The sequence below is a fragment of the Equus caballus genome, unplaced genomic scaffold, assembly GCF_041296265.1.
Source record: "Equus caballus isolate H_3958 breed thoroughbred unplaced genomic scaffold, TB-T2T unassigned-0002706, whole genome shotgun sequence".
Taxonomy (NCBI): domain Eukaryota; kingdom Metazoa; phylum Chordata; class Mammalia; order Perissodactyla; family Equidae; genus Equus; species Equus caballus.
In genome coordinates this window covers 144,127-168,140 of record NW_027222387.1, presented here as the reverse complement: position 1 = coordinate 168,140, position 24,014 = coordinate 144,127, and the positions used below count along the sequence as shown (strand labels likewise).

General features: G+C 35.1%; 2 long non-coding RNA genes across 2 annotated transcripts; both read left to right on the top strand.

The window, feature by feature from the left end:
* Positions 1–33: 33 nt before the first annotated feature.
* LOC138922826 (uncharacterized) lies at positions 34–1,646 on the top strand. Its single transcript, XR_011435945.1, has 3 exons — positions 34–119; positions 1,011–1,112; positions 1,508–1,646. It is a non-coding gene; the product is annotated as an uncharacterized lncRNA (long non-coding RNA).
* Positions 1,647–12,146: 10,500 nt separating this feature from the next.
* LOC138922825 (uncharacterized) lies at positions 12,147–15,566 on the top strand. The gene is made up of 3 exons (XR_011435944.1): positions 12,147–12,286; positions 13,755–13,918; positions 15,371–15,566. It is a non-coding gene; the product is annotated as an uncharacterized lncRNA (long non-coding RNA).
* The last annotated feature ends 8,448 nt before the right edge of the window (positions 15,567–24,014 follow it).

Here is a 24,014-nt window from a genome sequence, read left to right as displayed (position 1 = left end):
TAGAAGAGCCTCGTGCTGCGCATGTGGGAAAAGTGTGGATTTACCTGTGCTTCCACCTTCTGGAGAGTTAACGAGGTTGGAAATTGACTTGGTGGAAGATGATGTACATTCTTCTGCTGGTATACTCTATATGCGTATAATAATGTTCATGATCTCCTGTGCTTTCTTAAAATTAAGAAAGTATATTTCTTTTGGCTACAACGATAAGGTCTAATATTTGTCTTATCATCATTTGTTTTATATATCTCACATTATTAGATGGTTAGAAAGATTTTCGCTTTTTCTTTTGCCAAGGGGCGGTAATCAGAGTTGTGAGTTGTGTTTTATTCTTGCTCTTAATCATAACTTTTAACAATTTCATTTATGTAAAGCACTGATCAGAAATAATGCAAATTGCTCAAAGGTATTTCTATTCATGGATTTCTTATATATAAAATTTTGATCATTCTCACTATGGGAGAAGATAATGACAGATATTATCCAAAATCTGTTGGTATACTCTCTCAATTTGTGTTTATAAAAATAGTAATGCTGTCTTACATTCACATTGCATTTTTCAGTTTACTAAGTGTTTCCTGTGCATTAACTTATCTGATCCTCACGTTTACGTTTTCTTTCTTTTACACATATTTATCTTTTCAATTATATTTTACTCAGAGTATATTTAAAATTAACTTATAATTCCTAAGCACACAATTACCAGTGATGCAGGACAGTGTTTGGCAACATAGTTACTACTAGGGCAGGTTAGTTTATGATTGAAAATTCACCCATTTATCATATTCAGCTGAAGTCAAAATTCAGCAATTCATAATATTCTGCGAGTGCATAATTAAACACTGATTACTGTTCTTAAATAAGAATTGGAGTAAATTTACCTTTGTTATTGTTGTCTAAAGGAATACCTTCTCTTAAGAATGCTCTCAAAGTTCTGTGATATCGAAATTTTAGTTATTATACAACTCTATTATGAGGTGTCATCAAATCCTAACTTTGCTGTTTTTCTCTAGCAAATACTGCTTCAGACAAAAAGCTTCTAATCGTAATTGATACAGATATTCTGATGAATCATCTCAAATTTGCTAAAATTTTGAAGACAACAGAAATCACAGGTATTTATAAAACATTTACTGATTCTGATTTTCTTATTTGAGTTGATATTTTATATTAACAGTGATGTGGGGTTTTTTCCCCACGTATGTTTCCATTTCGGTATGCTATTAAGCACATATGTATTAAGCATAATCAGCTTAAGTAAAAAAAAAACAACAACAGAGCCTTCACAGGTTAACCCAGCAATCTAAACTTCTCTTGTTTGATATCGAATAGTATTTGTTTTTGTAACATTCTTTTGACACTTACATCTATTTTTAATTTTCATTTTTTATGTATTATCTCTTTGTTTAGGTTGTGAATTCCTTACTTTAAAAAACTTCAAATTCTCCTACAGCAGTTCAATTTAGTAATAAGTACTTGTTGACTTCTAAGAAATCTTTTCATTTTTCAGGCTTTGACAGACTTGTATTAATAATTCCCTGGGTTGTTGTGCAAGAGCTAGATTGTATGACGGCAGGAAAACTGCTAAAACATGCCCAGCACAAAGCCATACCTGCAGTTCATTTCATCAATGACAGTCTCAAAGATCAAGATCGAAAGCTGGGGTCAGTCAATACAACTCGAATCTCAAAACTTTGTAAGTATTGTTCTCTCACGGTCCTTCCTGATTAAGATTTGTTTGGGTGCTGACTCGTTGGAGGGAAATGGTGCAGAACTTCTAAGAAACTTATAACAATTGGAATGTGAAATGCAGAACACAGTGATCGTTTGGGGTATTCTATTAGGCTTTGGTTTTGGGGGTCTTTGATTTTTCTTTTCTTTTCTCCTAGACCACCTTAGGTTATGTGTGTATTTCACAGATAGTGACAACATAGTTCTAACGTATAGTTGTCTATATTACAGTACTTTGAATTCCTTTTGTAAAGATCATTGTTGAGTGATGAGGCCAGTAAGTGATCTGGGTTTCTAGTCTGTCACTGTATGCAGTTAGTATGATGCAGAAGCAGGCACTGTTTTCCTCTCGTCTGTCAGAATCTATAGTAAGCAGGTGTTCTTATAATAAAGGTCTATAGATTTCCTCCTAATTTTTTTTTTTCTGTATTAGTTTCTTTTATGTCATTTTTAAATCACTCTAGTCTTAGAACCAAGTATGTTTTTTATGTTTTATATAACTTTTTAGAAAAAAATCTGTGTGTAGAGCAACACTGTTATATACACGTGTAGAGGATTTATTTCATGCTTCAAAAATTTGTTTCTTCCCAACTCAGAATTATTTGTATATGTAGATTCACATTATTTTAAATATCATGGATTTATGTTATTTACTGTACCCATATTTCACTATAAGACATGAAAGACTTTGTCCAAAACTGAATCTAATCATGATATTAATCCTGAGAAGCCTTTTGGCACAGCTATTTAGTCTTAACTCTTTGAGGAAAAAAGGCTTCCACCATCCATTCATTCATTCCCTTTGCAAATATTTATTAGCTCTTGGTATATCCCAGATACAGTGCTTATGCATTTTGAGAAGTAAGTTCGTATGATGTTTCAGAGCTTTTAAAGGAAAACCATGAGTAAATATGACTTATTAGAATCAATAAAATGTTAAAATATTTAAACACATTGTATTAAATTGGACATCTTAGTCTTTTTTTTACTTTTCTTTATGAAAAATTTCAAATGCAGAAGAGAATAATATAATGAATCCCTATGTACCTATCACTTGTTTTCCACATTTTGCTATTGTTTATTTTCTCATTTTCTTTTCTACTTCTCCCCCAACTCCTGGAACTCCTGCAGTAGTTTGAATCAAACCCCAGATAACATATCATATCATTTTTACCCATAAATACTTTGGTATGTGTTACTAACATATAAGACTTTTTATTTTATTATTATTTTCTTGTTGCTTTTTCTCCCCAAATCCCCCCAGTACATAGTTGTGTATTTTAGTTGTGGGTCCTTCTAGTTGTGGCATGTGGGACGCTCCTCAACATGGCCTGACCAGTGGCCATGTCCACGCCTAGGATCTGAACCGGTGAAACCCTAGGCCACTGAAGTGGGAGCACGCAAACTTAACCACTCAACCATGGGGCCGGCCCCAAGACGTTTTATTTTAAACAGCCACACAGTTAACAAAACTAATCCCTGATCTAAGCTATCATTTTGGTAAAGCCCCAGTCCTTATAAGCGGTGGGAATTTTTTCTTACTCTTAATATTTTATTGTTTTTAGTTTGTTGATGCAAAATGCATTTTATTATATAATGATATAGATATTAATGATAATTATAGATAACACTTATATGACCATTATTCTCCAGACCCTTTTCCAAGTGCTTTACAGCTAATATCTCATTCAAACCTTATAGTACTTGTGGAAGATAATTTTATTAGCCCCATTTTTTTTTTTTTGAGGAAGACTGGCCCTGAGCTAATAACCTCCAGATCAAAAAGTGGTTGTGAAGATTGGTTAATATGTTACATTATAGTACTTGATTGCTCATGGCCTGCAGTAGGTGATAATTCTCTCATGTCTTCATTATATGAAAAGCTTATGCAGGTTGATTGGAATATGTAAAATTTCTCTTCCCCTAAATGGACAAAGATTATTAATAGGTAATTCACAAAAGAAGAAATACAACTAGTCAGCCCATTGTTTGCTGCAAATATGTTCCTGTTTGTTGTTTTTAATATTATTAATTTCCCATGTATAAAAATTTTTATTTTGTAGCTTTCACTTTTTCCTTTTTTTTTTTTTATTGCTTCTAAGTTTAGAAAGTTCCTCCTTCTCAGCAGCTGCTGGGAATACTTACAGTGCTTCAGGGCTTTAGGAATATGAGTTAGTAACTTTCAGGAGAGCAATTTATCAGTGTGGATCAAGAAGCCTAAAGATATAATTCTCTTTCTAGAAATGTATCCTAAAGAAATAGAGATGCTCACAGTGATTTATATAAATAGTGTTCACCACAGCGTTATTTATATAGCAAAAAATTTGAAACAATGTAACAATTGGAGAAGTTATATACGATGCTATAGCCATATGAGGGAATACTATATTTTGAAAAAATGTTAATCAAATGTAATATTAAACAAAATACGATTTAAAAGAATATAAAGTACAACTCCAAATTTGTTAGATTATGCATATATACTTAGTGAATGTTGGTTATATTTAGCTGATGAATTATGAGTTATTTTAATTTTCTTTATATTTTCTGAATTTTCCTGATTTTCTATAGTTATTTTATTTTTATAATAAGGTAAAAATAATTAAAGGCAAAAATAAAGTTATATGCCACCTCCCCTACCAGACGTTTGTTCCATCATTTTTATGTTTTCTTTTATTATATTTTTTGTTGATTCATTTATTTGCCAAATATTTGTGCCAATGCTGTTGTAAGTGTTGGGGCTGCAGCAGTGAATGAAACACACACAGCCTGCTGCTGAGAGGCTTAAATTCTATTTAGTATTAAAAATCATATTAACTGTAGTTTATACAGAATTTGTTTTGGTGTTGTATGTCAGTATAGGTCATTGCTGTTGAGGTGCCATTTAAGCTGACTCTTAGTAAGTATATATAACTTAAAAAGCACATGCTGTTGCCATATGTTGGGCCAAGTGCTTCATATCAATTTCCTCCTTTAAACCTCCTGGTTAAGCAGTTTGCCCAAGGTTATACGTCTGGTAAGTGAGAAAGCAGGGATTCAAACCCAGATTCGTCTGTTTCCAGAGACTTTGTTTTGTTCACTTTTGAATAGTACCTGAGCAGATGCTCAAAAATATTTGTTCAATAAATACTTCATGACTATTCTTGCAGTTTTAAGTGTCTTTTCCAACCCCATGTATCCTAAAACGTCTTTAAGTTGAGATAGCTTTAAGCATGATGTAATCGCCTAATTTACTTATAATCTCTAAGTGACTGAACTGAGACTAGAATTCATAGCATTTGGTTTCTAGTATGGCACTTAACTTGCTGATTATGTTTCTTTCTTTGTGTTCCTGAATAGGCATATCTTATTCCATTTTAGCAGTAAACTAACCACTTTGTTAAACCCATGACTATATGCTACTGAATTCTAGATCTAGAATTTTCATGGCATTATTTTACTGTGTCTTACCTTCCTTTTTATTTAAAAAGTTTTCTTTTCTTTTAGATGTTTTTGATTTGTAAATACAGCCTAGATTGTTCATATAGTATCTGGATTTTTTTTTCCTTTTTTCTCCCCAAAGCCCCCTGGCACATAGTTGCACATTCTTCGTTGTGGGTCGTTCTGGTTGTGGCATGTGGGACGCTGCCTCAGCGTGGCTTGATGAGCAGTGCCATGTCCGCGCCCAGGATTCGAACCAACGAAACACTGGGCCACCTGCAGCGGAGCACGCGAACTTAACCACTCGGCCACGGGGCCAGCCCCAGTATCTGGAATTTTAGTGTGCTGATTGATTGTTGCTTTTGTTAAATTTGCAGATGGATTGAGTGACGAGAACAATGATGATTGAGTATTAAAATGCTGTCTTCAGTACCAGGAATTATTCCCTTGTTCTCTTGTTATTCTGTGCATGTGAGTTTCATAGTCATTTTACTCTTTTGTTTTAATAGCAACTTATCCCAAAGAATTTTTAAAAATCATACTGTATCCACCATACCAAGGATCTGAAACATGCATAATTTTCTAAATCTGCCGGTAAGCATATTCAGTTATATCTCACATTCTTATAATGTGTAAGCTATAGAAGAATGAGATTTGAATCTCATGAAATTTCATTTCAATTTAATTTGTATGATATTTAGAAGACTTTTGAAAAAGCAGGGGAAAGTCAATTTAATATCCCAGTAAAGTAGTTCAGAAATAAAAATCTGACATTTTTTGGTCATGAGGCAAGAAGTTTATTTAATCGACTAATTAGTTTGTTGGGGAGGGTAGGTTATGTAACACTTATGTCCTGGGTGCCTGTTATGGGGTTGAGTTGGAGTCCTGGGTCTGCCACTTATCAGCTTTGTGACCTTGGAAAGTTGCTTCACTTAGTTTTCTTACGTGTAAAATATAGGGAGAATAATAATACTTGCCTCGTGAGGTTATTGTGAGTATTTAGAGAAAAAAATATATATATATAAAGGACTTAAAGTTGTGCCTAGTACATCAGATGCTCTCTATAAGAGTTTTTCGTCCTCCTTCCTTCCTCCTCCTTCCTTTCTTCCGTTCCCAAGTGATATTTTCATAACTTAATTCTAAGGTAAAACTAACAATGTAAAGCAAAATTGTATTCATCATATGTGAGAAAAAGCTCTGAAGGAACCAAGCAGAGCAATTTTAATTTGCAGCTTTAGTCTGAATTTTATTCACTGCAAAATGGGAGTTTTACAATTTCATGATTGTGCCTGAATTCTCTGTGAAATGGAGTGATTATAGAAATGAAGAGCCCTAAGATTTTTCTTGTAAGGGGGCTTGGTCAGTTATCATTTTAGCTGTCTTCAAAGATGTTATTCATTTTGGCATTAAATGAAATATTAGAGATTTCTATCTCTAGGTTTTAAATTTTTTTTGATGAAGGACATAATATATCGTTTTGGAGTTTGTTCAAGGCTGAAATAGAACTAGTAATATGTTGATCAGTTTGAATTTGAGATAAGCTAGATTTGAGAGATAATTGTTATGTAATTTTTTTAAAGTTCAACTTAGAATGAAAATTAAATTGAAGAGACTTTATCAACTCTCCATTATTTCTGCAATCAGTGTTTTGGGATTAACAGATGTAACATTTTGTAGTGAAATGAACATTTGTAATCAAACCTTACTTTTAAAAAAATTATTTTATTGAGGTCATATTGGCTTATAATATTGTGCAAATTTCAGATGTAGTTTATTATGTGGGGCCAGCCCAGAGGTGTAGTGGTTAAGTTTGTGTGCTCTGTGGCCTGGGTTTCATAGGTTTGGATCCCAGGTGTGGACCTACACACCACTGTAGCAGCCTCCCATGTACAAAATAGAGGAAGATTGACACAGATATTAGATCAGGGGCAATCTTTCTCTCACACACACACACACAAATACATTATTATATATCAGTTTCTATATAGACTGCATCATGTATACCACCAATAGTCTAGTTTTTATCTGTCACCACACATATGTGTCCATTTACCCCTTTCACCCTCCCCGAATCCCTTCTCTGGTAACCTCCAATCTGTTATCCTTATCCATGCGTCACACCTTACTTTTCATTCTGGCGTTAGCATGCTCCACATGAGCCTGTTTTTATTTTTATTTTTTCCTATAAAGGGTGATAGTCATGCCTACTGTGTAAGTCACACCTCCTTATTATAAGGATACATTTATATTGCTTAAATGGATGATGAAGATGATAATTAATATTAATTGATAATGATAGTAAAGGAGAACCCTTCTATCATACTATATACTATACCTCATTCTAAGTGCTCTACTTACATTTACAATCCTAAATATGGGCCAGCAACCCCTTGTTAGTAACTTCAGTCCATATCTCTTCTAAACTCTAGACTAGTACATTCATCTACTTATTTGATATCTCTACTTGGATGTCTCACAGACATCTGGGACGTACTGTCTCCAGAAACGAACTCCTGATCTTTCCTTCTAAACTGTTTCCATCTGAACAAAAAGTCCCACCTTCCACCCATTTGCTAAAGCCAGAAAACTCGGAGTCATTTTTGATACCTGGCTTCCCCTCATAATCTATATCCAGTCAATTCGCGAGTCTTGTATGGTCTTTTCTTTATCTCCCCTGCCACCATCCTATGTCAAGCCATGTTATTTTTCCTCTTTTCTTCCTTTTCTACTCTAAGATTAATTATGCTCTCTACTTCTACACTAGCTCTCCTTCATTTACTCTTCAAAAAGTAATAATGGTATTTTTAAATTTTTAATTTAAAAATTTCATTATGGAGAATTTCAACATATTCAAAATGAAAGAGAGCTGATAAACTCCAAAGTACCCAGCTGCAACAATTACCGTAATTCTGCCGTCTTCTATCTATATTTCCATCCACTTCTGTTCCCCATATGGTTATCTTCATACAGTTCTTTTTTTTTTTGAGGAAGAACATACAATATTAAAATGCACAAATCTTAACTCTACAATGTTGACAGTGGGTACACTGGTGTAGCCTGCATCCTCCTTGATATATAGAACACTTCCATTGCCCCTTTGTGCTCTTTTTCTGGTTTCTAAAGGTGGAAGCTTAAGTCATTTATTTGAGACTGCTGTAGATTTCTTTTTAAGCACTGCTTTAGCTGCATCCCACAAATTTTGATATGTTGTTTGTTTATTTTTATTCAATTCAATATCCTTTATAACTTCCCTTATGATTTCCTTTTTGACCCATAGGTCATTTAGATGTTTGCTGCTTAATTCCAAATATTTGCAATTTTTCCAGTTATCTTTTTGTTATTTATCTGTACTTTAATTCTGCTATGGCTTGAAAACATAATTTATAGGATTTCTATTCTTTTAAATTTGTTAAAGTTTGTTTTATGGCCAAGAATATGGTCTACGTTGGTGAATGTTTTATGTGCACTTAAAAAGAATGTATATTCTGCTCTTGTGGGTGGAGTATTCTATAAACTTCCATTAGGTCAAGTTGGTTGATAGTGTTGTTTGGGTCTTCTATAACTTTTCTGATTATCTGTCTACTTATTCTACGATTACTGAGAGAAGAGTATGGAAATCTCCAACTATAATTGTGGATTTGTTTACTTCTCTTTTCAGTTCTATTTGTTTTACTTCATATATTATGAAACTCTGTAGTAAGATGGATACAAATTTAGGATTATTTAGGATTCTCTTCTGGAGAATTTACCCCTTCTCATTATATATATCTCTCTTTGTTTCTGACAATATTCCTGGTTCTGAAGTCTCCTTTGTTTAGTGTTAAGATCACTATTCCAGTTTTGTTTTGGTTAGTATTTATGTGGTATATCTTTTTCCATCTATTTACATCTATTTACTATCTGAGTCTTTAGTTTTTTTGAGGATGGCATAGAGTTGGTACTTTGTCCAAGCTGACAATTTTGTCTTTTAATTGATGAGTTTATATCATTGATTTATTTGGTTGGATCAAAATCTACCATTTTGCTAATTATTTTCTATTTGTTTCATCTGCTCTTTTCTTCTCTTTTTCTTTCTTAGGTTATTTTTTATGGTGCCATTTTATCTCCATTATTGATTTATTTATACCTTTTTGAAAAAACTTTTTAATGGTTTCCCTAGTGTTTACAATATACGTCTTTATTTGATCCAAGCCTACTTTCAAATAATATTATATTGCTTCACATGAGGTGTAAGGATCTTATAACAGTATATTCCCAATTTCTTTCTCTCATGCTTTGTGATGTCATTGTCATATATTTTACCTTTATGAAATAATAAACACATAGTACTTTGCTACTATTTTTGCTTCAGTCATTTACTGTTTAAAGCATTTAAAAATAAAAAAATGAATATTTTAATCTTTCATTCCATTTTTAGCACTTTTCATTGCTTTTTATAGATTCAGGTTTTTGTCTGGTATCATATTCTTTCTGCCTAAACAACTTTCTTTGACATGTGTAAGTTTGTTGGCAATGAATTTTCTAGTTTTGTTTGCCTGATAATGTCATTATTTATTATTTATTTTTGAAAGGTATTTTTGCTGGATATGCAATTCTGGGTTGACTTTTTTTCTTCTGGTATTTCAAAGATGTCACTCCATTTTCTTCTAGCTTGTGTGGTTTCTGATGAGAAGTCTGCTATAATTGTTTTGATTCCTCTTTATATAATGTGTCTTTTTTCCCTCTCATTGTTTTCAGGATTTTTTTCTTTGTCTTTTGCTTTTTTAGCAGTTTGTTTTAGCAGTTTTTAGCAGATGTGCCCAGGTGTGTGTTTGTGTATGTGGGGGCAGGGTAGAGAAGAGGGAAGTTATGCTGTTTGATGTTCTCTGAGCTTCTTGGATCTGTAGTTTGGTGCCTGTCTTTAGTTTTGAAAAATTCTTAGTCGTTATTTCTTCAGATATTTCTTCTGCTCCATTCCCTCTTTTGTCCTCTGTTATTACAGAATTACATTGTAGTAGCCAGCCTCCAAGATCACCCCAATGATCTCTGCCTCTTAGTATTAAAGCCTATGTGTAGTCCCCTCCTCCACCATACCAGGCTCAGTTGACTGCATAATAAAGAGCAGGCATCAGAACTGATAATGTTACTTCTGCGATTAGGTTATAAAAGACTGGGACTTCCTTCTTGGTCACTCTCTTTCTTCCTCTCTCTCTTGGATCACTTCTTCTGGGAAGCAGGCTGCCATGATGTGAGCAGCCCTCTGGAGAGGCCCACATAGTGAGAAACTGAAGCCTCCAGCCAAGAACCAGTGAGGGCCTGAGGCCTGCCAACAGCCACATGAATGAGTGCCAACTAACCTTGAAATGGCTGCAACCCTAGGCAATACCATGCTCCTGCCTTGTGAGAGAACTTGAGCCAGAACCATCCAGTCAGCTTGCTCCTAGATTCCTGACTCTTAGGAGCTGTGAGAGAATAAATGCTTGTTTTAAGTTGCTAAGTTTTGGGATAACTTGTTACACAGCAGTAGATAACTAATACATGTGTGTATGTTAGACTGTTTGATGTTGTCCCACAGCTCTGGGTTTTTTTTTAACCTTTTAGTCTCTTTGTTTCAGTTTGGGTAATTCCTGTTGACTTGTCTTCAAATTTGTTTTTCTTTCCTCACGTATTTCAAGTCTGCTGAGGAGCCTGTCAAAGGCATTCTTCATTTCTGATAACTGCTTTTTTTTTAATTGCTAGCCACTTCCATTTGATTCTTATAATTTTCATCTGTGCGGAAACTGCCCATTTGATTTTGCATGCTATTTCCCTTTTCCATTAACTTTTCCATATCCTTTAGCATATTAATCAAAATTATTTTAAATTCCCAATCAGATACCTTCAACATCTGTGTCATATCAGAATCTGGTTCTGTTGATTGCTTCATCTCTTGGCAGTGTGTTGTTTTTTCTAGGCAGAATTTATGTGCAGCTTTTAGGGCTCACCTACTCTGTGGTTTCCTCCCTTCTTCAGTTTCGCCTTTAACTTTCTATCTGCCCTGGCCAGTCCTGAACATTGTCTTCTGACATTTCAAGCCACTAAGACTGTGGCTTTCTGTCATAAGCCGTTGATGAATTGGGGAATGCCCTCAGGCGAAAAGATAGAAACTTCTTGTTTTCACCAGTGTAGTGTCTGTCTTGAGGGTAGACCCTCTTCTAGCTTCTGCCTACATTTTAGTGCTCTCGAGAGCCTTCAGATAGTTTTCTGTTGTTGTTCAGATTTTCTAATTCTCATCTGTGGGAAAGTTAGTCTGATCAAGCTGTTCTGCCATTAACAAAAGCCGGAAGCCTGCTGGACTCCAGAATAACAATTTAACAGACACAGATGTGATCATGTCACTTCCCCATTGAAGCCCTTAAAAATGTCTTTGCATTTGTTAAGGTCCTTGCTCTCTAGCCACGTAAATTGGTCTCCTGCACTATGCTCTAATTATACCGACTTTCTGCAAATAGCAAATTTACACCATTTGTCTTATGCTCCCTCAGACTAAATTTGTAATTGCCTGCCCTGTGTAAATTATTTCTCTTACTGTGGCTCTCTATTTATTTCTTTTTGGATGATCGTATTCTTGTGTTCAAATCTGGCTTCCACGTACCAGGTATAACTTTGGACAAGTTACTTAAACTTTTTACACCTCAGGTTCTCATCTGTGAAATGGCGATAAGATTAGTACCACTCCCACCTAGGAGGTTTGTTGTGAGAATTAAATGGATTGATATGTGTAAAGTGCTTAGAACAGTGCCTGGTACCAGGAAAACTTTTGATATATAATAATTATTATTATCCTCAAAAACTCATATGATGTGCCTCTGCTATGTGTTAATTCCTTTATCTTTTCTGTTAAAAAAATTGCTATCCTTTGTTAATATGTATGCTGAGAATCACCAACCTCTGATTAGATCCCATGTATTTTGAGTTGCTGTGTGATTTATCTTACAAAAAATAAAATATTTTACTCCTAACCTCAACCTTAGGTATGATAGAAATTTAAGAAACAAAGGCCTAATAAGTGGTGTGAAGTCACTCAGTAAAGAATAATTGAGTGCAGAGTTGTTAAACTTATCTCTGAACACAGATGTATGTCATCAGCCCTGTATATCTAAGCAACAATTGAAAGCAGGTAGTATTCTTACTACAAATAATTAGAAATATATCTTATTTTATATACTAAGATTATTGATAACAATTGGAATTAATAGTAAATTTTCATCTTGTACATTTAAAATAACATTGTTTGGAATATTTGCTGGCACATAAATGGTAGAAATAAATGAATGCTATAATGGTAATCCAAAAGAAAACATAATTAACATTATTGCCTTCTACATACACTTTTACAAATTAATTTGAATTTTTGTCTGCACACTCACATTTTTACATATTTATAATCACTGTATGCATGCTATTTTGTACCTTGAAGAGTATGGATTTTAAATTAATAGTAGCTACAGGAAATATTCATTTGAGGTGGAGAGAATTTTTTTGTTTCTTTCTACAATTAGCCTTATATTCATAACCTTCTATTAATACAGTAAAAACTCAGTAATAGAGAAACTTGAGGGACTCTAGTAATAATTATTTTTTAATTTTAAACTAATACTTAAAAAAGCTAAAGGCCATACTGTTGTTTAATCTCTTTTTCTTGACCAGAATAATCTGTTCTATAGCTTGTTATTTGATGGTATATTATATTAAATCTGACATAATTTAAAAATACATCCCACCTTTTTCCTCTGTGGGGAGTGTAATTATTGAAATCTCTAATATTGTATGTACCTTTTACATATAATTATAGAAAAATTCATATGTACACATGCTACTTTTTTGACCTTTTTGGTAATAAAATTTCTTTTGTCATAAAATTCAAAATGGCATTTATTAGAGGTAACAGGATATTCCAGTGTATGGTTTTTCAGGGGTCACATACTTTCAGTTTGCCCATTATATGACTGTCATTTTTAATCCTTAGTTTGTATGTCTAGAGATAAACCACTTAATATTTTGAATTTTCCAATAAAGAAATTGCAGTTCTTTTCAGGTATCAAAATAGTAATGTTAATGAAATGATATTAATTAAAATAATAAAAGCTCATTTTAAAAGGAGAGGGTGTAAAGGCAGTTAAGCTGAGATTTTGGTGCTTTCATAACATATTTCATCCTTCTTGATGTGAGCAGCAATTGGAAAAATATACTATTTTTGGAAGCAAAACATTTTGATCCATAGTTCTTGGTTTTCTATTATAAATATATGTAAAGCATTTTTTGAATTTTTCCTTTTGTGGAAAATAAAAAATAAAATTGTAGTTAAAATATCACACTCATTTCTTAAATTTCTATTTTAGTAAAAATATTTAGTTGCCTTTTGTCAAAAAGATAAAGCATTGGCTAACATAGTATATTTATCTTGCATCTAAAACAAGTATACTAGAGATACATGTTTCTAAAGAAAGTATTGGTTTGTTTTCCAAGTAATTCAAATACTAATTATATACATAAAGTATTTATTAATTATGGCTTAATACTAACTGTATATGTGAAATGTTTACTATTCGTGTCCTAAATAAAGCCTGTAACTGGTTTTTTTAAAGAAGCAGCACCTTTGGAAGAGAGCTATGAGGAAGAATCTACAAATTCTGGACTACTCATTCTACTTGAAAGCATCATATCTGACCTTGAAAAATCTCTTGGAACAACTTTATCTTCAATATTAGAAACAGAAATGAAAATTGCTTTTGGAAACCTTTGGATGGAGGTGATTATTTCAACCCTAATAGATGAAAATTTCTCTTTTATTGCTAAAGATTTGTTACCTTACTTTAAGAAATATTTCTTGTATAAAATGTGTAAGCTTCATTGTACTAATCTATATAATATTATGGTTTTTTTTTTGAAGTTTTTGAAAATACTTTTGAAAATTAATTGATGGACATTTCCTAAAGACCAGGACTATATTTTATTCATTTTTTCAGTGAACAAATATTTATTGTGAATCTACTAGTGTCAAACACCTTGCCTCATGGAGCTGAAGTTGAATTCAGAAAAATTTCTCTCATATGTGAGTCAAAATGTCTTGTATAGGGAATTCCCCTAGCAATATGTATTCAAAGAAGTATATATTTTGGCTTATGTCATGTAAATATGAGAATCAGAGTATAAATTTGATCTTATTAGCAAGATATCTTGAATTTTCTTTAGACTCACATCTTTTCTGCAATCAGTAAAACACAGCATTTGGCAATAGTGGCCTTTTTAGTTTAGTTTAAGGTTTGTTTGCTGTTGACATTTATAGCTGGGAGAAACATTATTCCCCATCAACTATAGACTGTATCTATTCCAGATGTTCACGGAGATGCTAATGTTTGCCAATATGATGTGTTTGCTGCTTGGTTATTATCAAGTGTTGAACCAAGATGAAGAATGATCAGATGCTTCTAGGAGGGTTGACATAAATTAGATATTTCCTAATAGAGTCTAGGAAAATCATTGCATGTGAATGCTTAAAAAGGCCATGCTGACGTCTTGAGGTACTAAGTGATCAATCTTTTTTTTTTTTTGAAAGATTTTATTTTTTTCCTTTTTCTCCCCAAAGTCCCCCAGTACATAGTTGTATATTCTTAGTTTTGGGTCCTTCTAGTTGTGGCACGTGGGATTCCGCCTCAGCGTGGCTTGATGAGCAGTGCCATGTCCGCACCCAGGATTCGAACTCATGAAACACTGGGCCGCCTGCAGTGGAGCGGGAGAACTTAACCACTTGGCCACGGGGCCAGCCCCTCAGTCTCTTTTTATACATGTCTTTGCAAGAGTGTAGCAAGTGTCGAGCATAGTTGACAACTTTTTCTATAGATTTTTTCCAATTATATGAAATAACTAGACTGATTTCCTCAAAGAAATGACTGTGTTGAAAAGTAGATTGATGCCCTTTGCTGGTTAAAACTATGCTTTTTCCAATTAGAACTGTGCTTGCTTTTCACACATATAGTTTCTGAAACTATAAGGACTAATACAAATATGAATTTTACAAAAGCAATTTGCAATGGAATTAGCCTTTAAGATTATGATTGGCTTTAATAAAACATCTTTTTAGTTTAAAAAGAATTTAACTATATTTTGCCCAAAAATGTATGTAGGAATTCCTGAATAGGTACTTTAATAATAGGAATAATAAATAAATCATAGATGCTATTTTTTTCTAAATACTTTTTAGATGCTGTACTTGAAACCACCATGGACTCTAATACATTTGTTACAGTGCTTTAGAAAACATTGGTTGGCTATATTTGGATTAGTTATGGAAAAGAACTTGCTTTTAACCATTGAGAGCCTATATGAAAATCTCTACAAAGGTATGAATCTTTTATTTTGTATTTAGCAGTGTTGTGTTAAAGTGAGACTAGGAGATATATTCCATGGGATGTGAAGATGAATTAATAAAAATTTGTCATTTACTTCTTAATTATTCATTTTTAATTCTAATTTCAAATAGGAATTTGTGACAGCTGGTTGAACAGAGCTTATGACTCTTAATGGTATCATTGTTGATGTTACTGGATGTTGTGAATATATAATTTTTAATAATGTTTAAACCATATTTTACAGTTTATTCAGATATACAAATAGAATTATTTAGATTTTTTTAATTTCTATTAGGTTTAACATGCAAACTCTGACCACATTTCATGTACTAATTTTAAAAATAATGTATCAAGGTTTCTATCTAAGCTGTAGGGATAAGGAATAGGAAAGTTTGGCTGTGGTGCGTAGTGAATTTTAGAACCACCAAAGACTATATTCCAGCACTTAGTTGGTGGCTTTTAAAGTACGTGGTACAGAACCTCTTGCAGCACCTCTGGAGTTGCCACAGACTGGAGGAGGAAAGGTTGGTGAATGGGGAGCCTGGTAAGTGGCCTCTGGCCCTCAACTCCGACTTTAGTCATGCAGCTTCCTTTTATCTGTTTATATTTGGAAATTCCATGTAAGATTTGAAAAAGAAAGTTTCTCTGCTAAGAAGAAAAAGATGTGAAAAGCACTGATCTAATGTTATTAAAGCCCATTGTTGTATGATGAAGAAAACTAGCCCTGAGAGGGTAAGTGATTTATCCAGAGTCAAACAGGTATGTATTGCTGTACCTTTAAAAAGCAAAGTGTAGGGGCCAGCCCCGTGGCGTGGCGCAGTGGTTAAGTTCACAAGTTCCACTTTGGCCACCCGGGCTTTGCCAGTTCAGATTCCAGGTGCCGGTTCGGATCCCGGGTACAGACATGGCACCGCTTGGCAAGCCATGCTGTGGCAGGCATCCCACATGTAAAGTGGAGGAAGATGGACACGGATCTTAGCTCAGGGCCAGTCTTCCTCAGCAAAAAGAGGAGGATTGGCAGCAGATGTTAGCTCAGGGCTAATCTTCCTCAAAAAACAAACAACAAAAGCAAAGTGTAACCATTACTAGGATGTTCAGTTCTTGATTTTTTTGAACTCCTAACATGAAGTGATCTATTTATTCTATGTATTACTTTATTTATTACTTATATCCTGTCAACTTTTAAAAAGTAACTGTGAGTATGAGGGCTATTAAATAACAATCTGATTACAAGAGGGTTTAAGTTAGGTTTAAAGGCACAAGAGCCAGGTAATAAAGAATCAGAAAGATAGCTTTACCGTAAAACATATGCAAACAATTATTGCATCACTTGAATACAGATTTGAACACTCAGCTTCCTGGAAGCTAAGACAGAACAAAAGCAAAAACGTATTCTATAGTAGGTATACCAGTTCTCTCTCTCTTTCCCCTGAAGTGTAAACTCTTTGAAAATTTTTATATTTTTAAAAATTCCTCCAGGGGATTTAAAGCTCCTAATTAGCGACTTATGACTTATACGTGGTAGATGTTGCATGAATGTCTCTTTTAAAAGTTACCACTTTTTAAAATAAAGATACTTTCCAGGCATTGTCTTTAACTTATGGAACTTATTTATTAGGGGTATTATTATTTAAGGGACATGGAACAACCTACTGGACATGTCTTCAAAGCAGTTTTACAAGATATATAGAAACACTTTTCATATCTTTTACTAGGGGCATAATTTAGTGGAGTCTCTCAAAAGAGAAAATCCATAAACCGTGTATGATCTTGAACGAGATTTGGTTTCAAACAGAGGGTATTTGGTTGCCATCTTCTATCTGTCTGTTTTCCAGCGGTGGGCCGTGTTTCACTCTTACACGCAGCTCAGAGGTAGTGGGCAGCAGCTCTAACTGGCAGTAGGGAGAGAAGTGAAAAGATGGTGACTTTTGCTTCTGCTAAAAAGTCATTTTTGGAATCATTGTGTGTGTAATTTATTGACCCTTGGTCTAGAAGAATCTGATGCCTAATGTTTACTGACTTGTGAAGAATACATAATAGAAGTACAAAAGTGCCTTCTGCTCCAAAATAATTTTGAATTGGAAAAATCACAGTTTATGATTTTGTTTAATATCTTTTTTTTCTTTAAAGATTTTATTTTTTCCTTTTTCTCCCCAAAGCCCCGGTACATAGTTGTGTATTCTTCGTTGTGGGTTCTTCTAGTTGTGCATGTGGGACGCTGCCTCAGTGTGGTCTGATGAGCAGTGCCATGTCCGCGCCCAGGATTTGAACCAACGAAACACCGGGCCGCCTGCTGCGGAGTGCACAAACTTAACCACTCCGCCACGGGGCCAGCCCCTTGTTTAATATCTTTTAATAGTATCCTCAGCTGTTGAGTTATGCATATGTGTTTAACTTCAGTATAGCAAACTCGTATCCTTAGATCCATTCATAGAAAATTGTATGGAAAATGACTAATAGTTTTTTCTGGCTTTGTTATCTATATTTACTTTAATCTAAATAATTATTGACCTATATAAGCATTAAACTGTTTAAACCGTGTAGATTTCTTTACGTTGTGTCTAAGTACTGAATTTATGTTTATTTCCCTTTGCCCAAATCTTAGTAAAGGATTTTTGTATGACAGAAGTCAAATGATTGATTCAAGAATGTAAGCCCTCCTGAACACTGACTGCCTTGGAGAAGCACCCTTAAAAGAAGTTGTGTCCAGTTTCTCCTCCTCAGGAGACTTACTGATTCATCTAGTCTACATGCTGTCCTATGTGTAGCATCTCTCATCTCTCTTTTCCCACAGGAATTTAAACTCATTGATTTAAAAAATAACTAAAAATGTGTTTTTGGTTTTTTTTTTGAGGAAGATTAGCCCTGAGCTAACTACTGCCAGTCCTCCTCTTTACTGAGGAAGCCTGGCCCTGAGCTAACATCTGTACCCATCTTCCTCTACTTTATATGTGGGACGCCTGCCACAGCATGGCTTGCCAAGCAGTGCCCTGTCCGCACCCGGGATCCGAACCGGTGAACCCCGGGCCGCCAAGGAGCAGAACATGCGAACTTAACTGCTGTGCCACTGGGCCAGCCCCCAACTAAAAGTGTTTTGTAAGGAAATAATAGTGTTTGTTTGATAAAGGAGAAGCCAGAAGCTTGGCTATAACCATCAGATTAGATTAGAATTTCTGAATGTTGTATAATTAAGTATTAAAATCTTTTTATTTTCATTTCATCTTTCAGTATTTCATAAACAAATGCTTCTTGTGTAAGTGATACAGAGGAACTCTGGGGCCGGCCCGGTGGTGCAGCAGTTAAGTGCACATTCCGCTTTGGCGGCCTGGGGTTCGCTGGTTTGGATCCCAGGTGCGGACATGCCACCGCTTGGCAAGCCATGCTGTGGTAGGCGTCCCACATAGAACGTAGAGAAGGATGGGCACGGATGTTAGCTCAGGGCCAGTCTTCCTCAGCAAAAAGAGGATTGGCAGATGTTAGCTCAGGGCTGATCTTCCTCAAAAGAAAAAAAGAAAAACAGAGGAACTCTGTTACTTTACCTCACAGTTCCAGTAAAAAAACTATGCTGATGTTTCAGAATATAACAGAGTCTCTGAAACGATGAACATTAAAAGAAAACAAAACAAACACATTGTAGCATGGTTATTCTAAATGCCTTTGAAAACTATGTAGCATTCTATCTTAGTAATGGAAAGAATTTTTTTTCTGATCTGAGTTTTGGTGACATTAGAAAGTTACTTATCTTCACTGTTCTTAACTTTTTAAATCTTTGAAATTATTGCCACTAACCTCTAATTGGTTTGAGAATTTAATGTAAGTAATTTAGTTTCTTGAGAGAAAATTGTTATACCATTAAATCATTATTTGTAGATTAACTCACTTTACTAATTTACAGGGGACAAAAATTCTGCCAGCTTCTTTTGCCCACAGCTCACTTTTACCCAAATTGTTTATTTTTTGCTGAAGTTGTGTTGTGCAGAGAGAGAGCACACATTATTTTTCAATAAACCTAGTATTACATTTCATGTAATGGAATGTGAAGGTAAATCTCAACGTGATAACTGAGTTGATTGAGAGGTACCACATAGAACTTACACGCCTACCACCAAAATGTGACTCTTCCAATGCCTCCACAGTAATTTGTGTATGAAACAACCTCAGTTTTCAAAATCTGTTGTTTAACTCATTTGGTGATTCTCTCTCTTTTCTGAAGAGGATAATGTTCTTTCACTTAACTTTTATTTTGAAGTTGACCGTGTTTAGGGAACTCCTGGAATCTGAATACACAATACCAGAAGCAACTCCAAGAACTTTATCTCCAACAAAGCCTGTTTAATTGTTGCTTTTTACACCAGAGCGATAAATTAGGAGTGGCATGTAGGTGTGAATGCGTACTCTTCTTAACTTCCATAATTAATATTAGATTGGCTTTACAAAGATGTTTTTGTGTTGTATACTCATTCTTATGTGTTTTTTCCTTCTTAATTTTCAGTTTCCAGCTAACAGTGCAGTGGATTTTACAACAGTGGAATTCCTGCTTCAGGATTCTAAGAGTTTTTACATGCTTTCAGCACAAGGTCGCATTGTGATGCTATTCTTCCACAGGCCTTTGCTCAAGTAAACTGCTCCAAACATTTGCAGAGGTAAGATACTTTGGAATGCTGTTTAGAGTAGCTAATCACATACCTTCTAAAAATGTATTTAGCAGACAACAGCAGGTAAAGGATATTTTCATTCTAACTTATTCTAATGTACTAAAGGCATTAAGCAAATACTAAGTGAATTGAATGGAGAGTAAACAGTTATTATTATAAGTTATAAAACACACATCCTCCTATGGAAGCCGTGTCACAGCAGTGCTGGGATTTTATATTATTTCATTTATGGATGGAAGAAAGCTGTGCAGTGTTGTTTGATTGTTCATTTTCCAGTGCTCCAGACCAGGGGATCAAAACATGCATCAAAATACTCTGGAAATTTTTTAAAACATGCAGATGCCAAGCCTTTATCAGACGTTACTGAGTCAAATTTCTGGCAGTGGTGCCCAGTAATGTTGTTGTTCTTGTTTTACTTTTTATTTTGAAATAATTTAAAACTTAGAAAAAATTTGCAAGAGTAGTACAAAGAATTCCCGTATATATCCTTTACCTGGTTTCCTGATGTTACATCTTAGCACATTTGCTTCATTGTTTTTCCTTTCTACCTGCCTACCTGTCTATCAACTTACCTATCCACATTTTTTCTGAACTCTTTAAGAGTGTGTTGTGGGTCTGATGCTCCTTTACCCCTAAATAGTTCCATATAAATTTCCTAAAGAATAAGGATATCTTATGTAACTAGCATAATTAGTTAGGAAATCAGTGCTGATACAGTACAATTTTTGAACCTATAGACCTCGTTCAGACTTTGCCAATCGACCTACCAATTTAACAAGTGTCTTCATGTGATTCTTGTGCAGTCAGCCTAGGTGTCATGACTTTTTACCCCTTTTAAACTATGTAAGTTTTGTCCCTGGTAATACTCTATTTCTACAGTCTTCTAATTTCAAATCTGGGAAATTCTGGGAGGTTTGTGTGCCAGAAACTGCTCAAAAACCTCATTATCAAAATTACTAGATAAGATATTAATGCTGCTTTCATCTAACATATATATATATATATATATATATTGTCTGGAAGGGGTGAGATTACGGAGGAAGCTCACTTTTTCTCACATAACCCTCCGGAGTCCTGTGGATTCCAGCTCATACCACATTCTGGATTTCCCTGAATTGGCCTATGGTTTGCATCAGTATTACTCAAGCTTTTAAACTAGAAAGCAATATACAAATATTAATACTTTTAAAAATATTGCTCTTACAAACAATGACTTTATTTTAATATATAATCTATAAATTATGTTATATTAATTACATGTAATGAATTAAAATAATATAATTATATAATAAAATATAAAAATTATAAAATATAATTTTAATAATTATATTATTGAGTTTATGTGATTTTATTATATAATTAATATTATGTAGTATGTAATTATTACATAATTATTTTTACATAATTAATTATAAATCTATATAGTAAACAAATGGGTGCACTTTATTACAAAAATATCAACTCGTATAAGCACAGACATAGCTAAAGTATTGGTAAATTTCCCCAAACGATGCTTAGGTCATTTAACATTTAAATCAAGCACATGGTATGAATCCCTTTAAAACACGCTTTTGCTGAAGTATTTGTGCACATACATGATTAGAGTCCTTTCTTTCTGTTGACTGATCACACCAGTGAAATGAAATGAGTTGTTTGACTGACTGGACTTTTAGAAATCAAATGGGATAGGCACAGGGTTTGAGAAAAGCCAGGTCTTACGTACAGCAGTATTCTACAGTGCAGGGACGGCCACTTTCACATGGCTTTGGGTCTGGGCTGCCCGTGGCCTGTGTGTGATGCTGTCGGTGACGGGCCCTGAGATCCCCCACAAGCCCCGGAGCGGGCGGTGCTTCAGTGGACCAGTTGACCCATCTCTACCACAGACACACGGCACAAAGCACACTGAGAGGTCGTGAAGCTCAGTTAATATTCAAAACGTTTTGATGCTCAGGTAAAAGGGGATTCAAGTTGTCACCAATTAGTAGGAAAAGACCAATTATTATAGAGCTATGATCTTTTATAAGCAGAAACATTAAAGGAATCTAAAAGCTGTCACTTTTTATGAAAGAGCAGATGGTCTGAATTAGACCCCTAACATATAATGAGTGTGAGTGTGTCTGTCCAGGTCTGGATGCAGATGATCCAGATCTAGGTAGACAACTGAACAGGAACACTTTTAAGGGCTGTTGGGGGAGGGAGAGAAGAGAATGGAAAACACACTGTCGATGTCCTTTGAGTCATTCTATTCAGTACTATCTATAGGGATTGATCCAGAAAAAGCATTGCCTTCTGTTCCAGACTTTAACTACTTGGAAATATGTTTAAATTATCATATTTCAATAAAATTCACAGTTTAGGCAGTAGAGACTTCCTGAGTCCCTCCTCTGGGCCAGACACTCAGCTACTATGATGAACAAGCCACAGCACTGGCTCTTCAGGAGCTGACAGTCCAGTGGAAGGAGACAGGTATATAAATAGGGCTGTTACCCTACACCCCAATTTTCTACCTTATCACCCCATCACCACTAAATTAGCATCTGGTTCTTGGAAGGAGTAGTTTGTCTCATGTCAGCTCCTGAGTTTTCTCCTTATTGGTCGTTCCTCCCCAAACCCCTAAGTCAAAGGCCACCACTGCCTTTGCTGCAGCTCATCTCCTGAAACCCCCCAAAGGGCTCCACATACAATTATGGAGATTGTGTAAGGCCGCCTTTGGGGACATAGACTACTGTAGGTTCACAAGGTGACTAAGGGAACTTCATGTAGGAGAAAACATGGCAGGCTAAGTCTGGCTTTTCCCAAAGGCAAAAGAAAACTTTTGCAAAGAAGTTCAAATCTTTGTAACCCTCCCAAGCATCTCCCCAAGAAACTTGAAGAACACCCATGTCCTTTGCTAAAGCAATTATCTTCTAGTTGGGACTGGGGACTGGGGTGATGGCTGGAGCCTCCTTCCCTGAGATCTAGCTGGTGCTTTGCCATTTAAGGCTGATCTTTGAGGTGTCTATGGCAGTCTGAAGTGAGAGTGGTCCTCATCACTCTTCCAGGTCTTCTGGAGGAAACCTTGATTCAAACACACACACACACACACACACACACACACACACACACACACACACAAACAGGCACACACATACACCACCTGTTTCCTTTGCCCTTAGACACAGGAATTCTTAAGCACGGGGTCATCAATGCTTGTTTCCCAGAGCAAACCCCTAGGGACTGGAGGAGGGATGAGTGAAGGGAGTAGCTAGTCTTCCAAATAAAGCAGGAACAAGCGATAATAGCCACGGGACTGTGGCCTTTGGGGAGAGGGACTGGATTAAACTGTCTGCTTTGAAGGTAAATTGTCTGACTGAATTAGATAAGGTTTTTTTCCAATTTGGTTTGCAAATATAGTGACAGGAACATTTTTGTTTGAGTTTACTCCACAATCTCAATAGTCATAGATTATCTACAAACAGGTTCAGATACTTAGGAATAAGGATTTTGGGTAATAAAGATTCTTTTCATTGAGTGTGGGGTAGTAACTAGGAACAAGAAGAAGAAGCATGCTAAAGTGGTGGGATGATTCAGCATGGGAGAAATAGTGAACCTTCTGTAAACCTGAGGATCTTTTCTTGACTCAGCAGCAAGAACTGGTGTCTTAGCACTTTTGCCAGAGTTACTAATGACCCATTATAAAAGAACAACTGAGGTTGATTATTTATCACGAAGGGATTTCTGTGTGTAGATAGAGCAGCATTTGCTCGATTGAGCCTCTCTCAGTCCTAATCCAGCGCAAAGGCACTGCTTGGCCTGGAGAGGGGTGTGACGTGCCCTGAGGAAGCTGGACAGAATCTTCTTC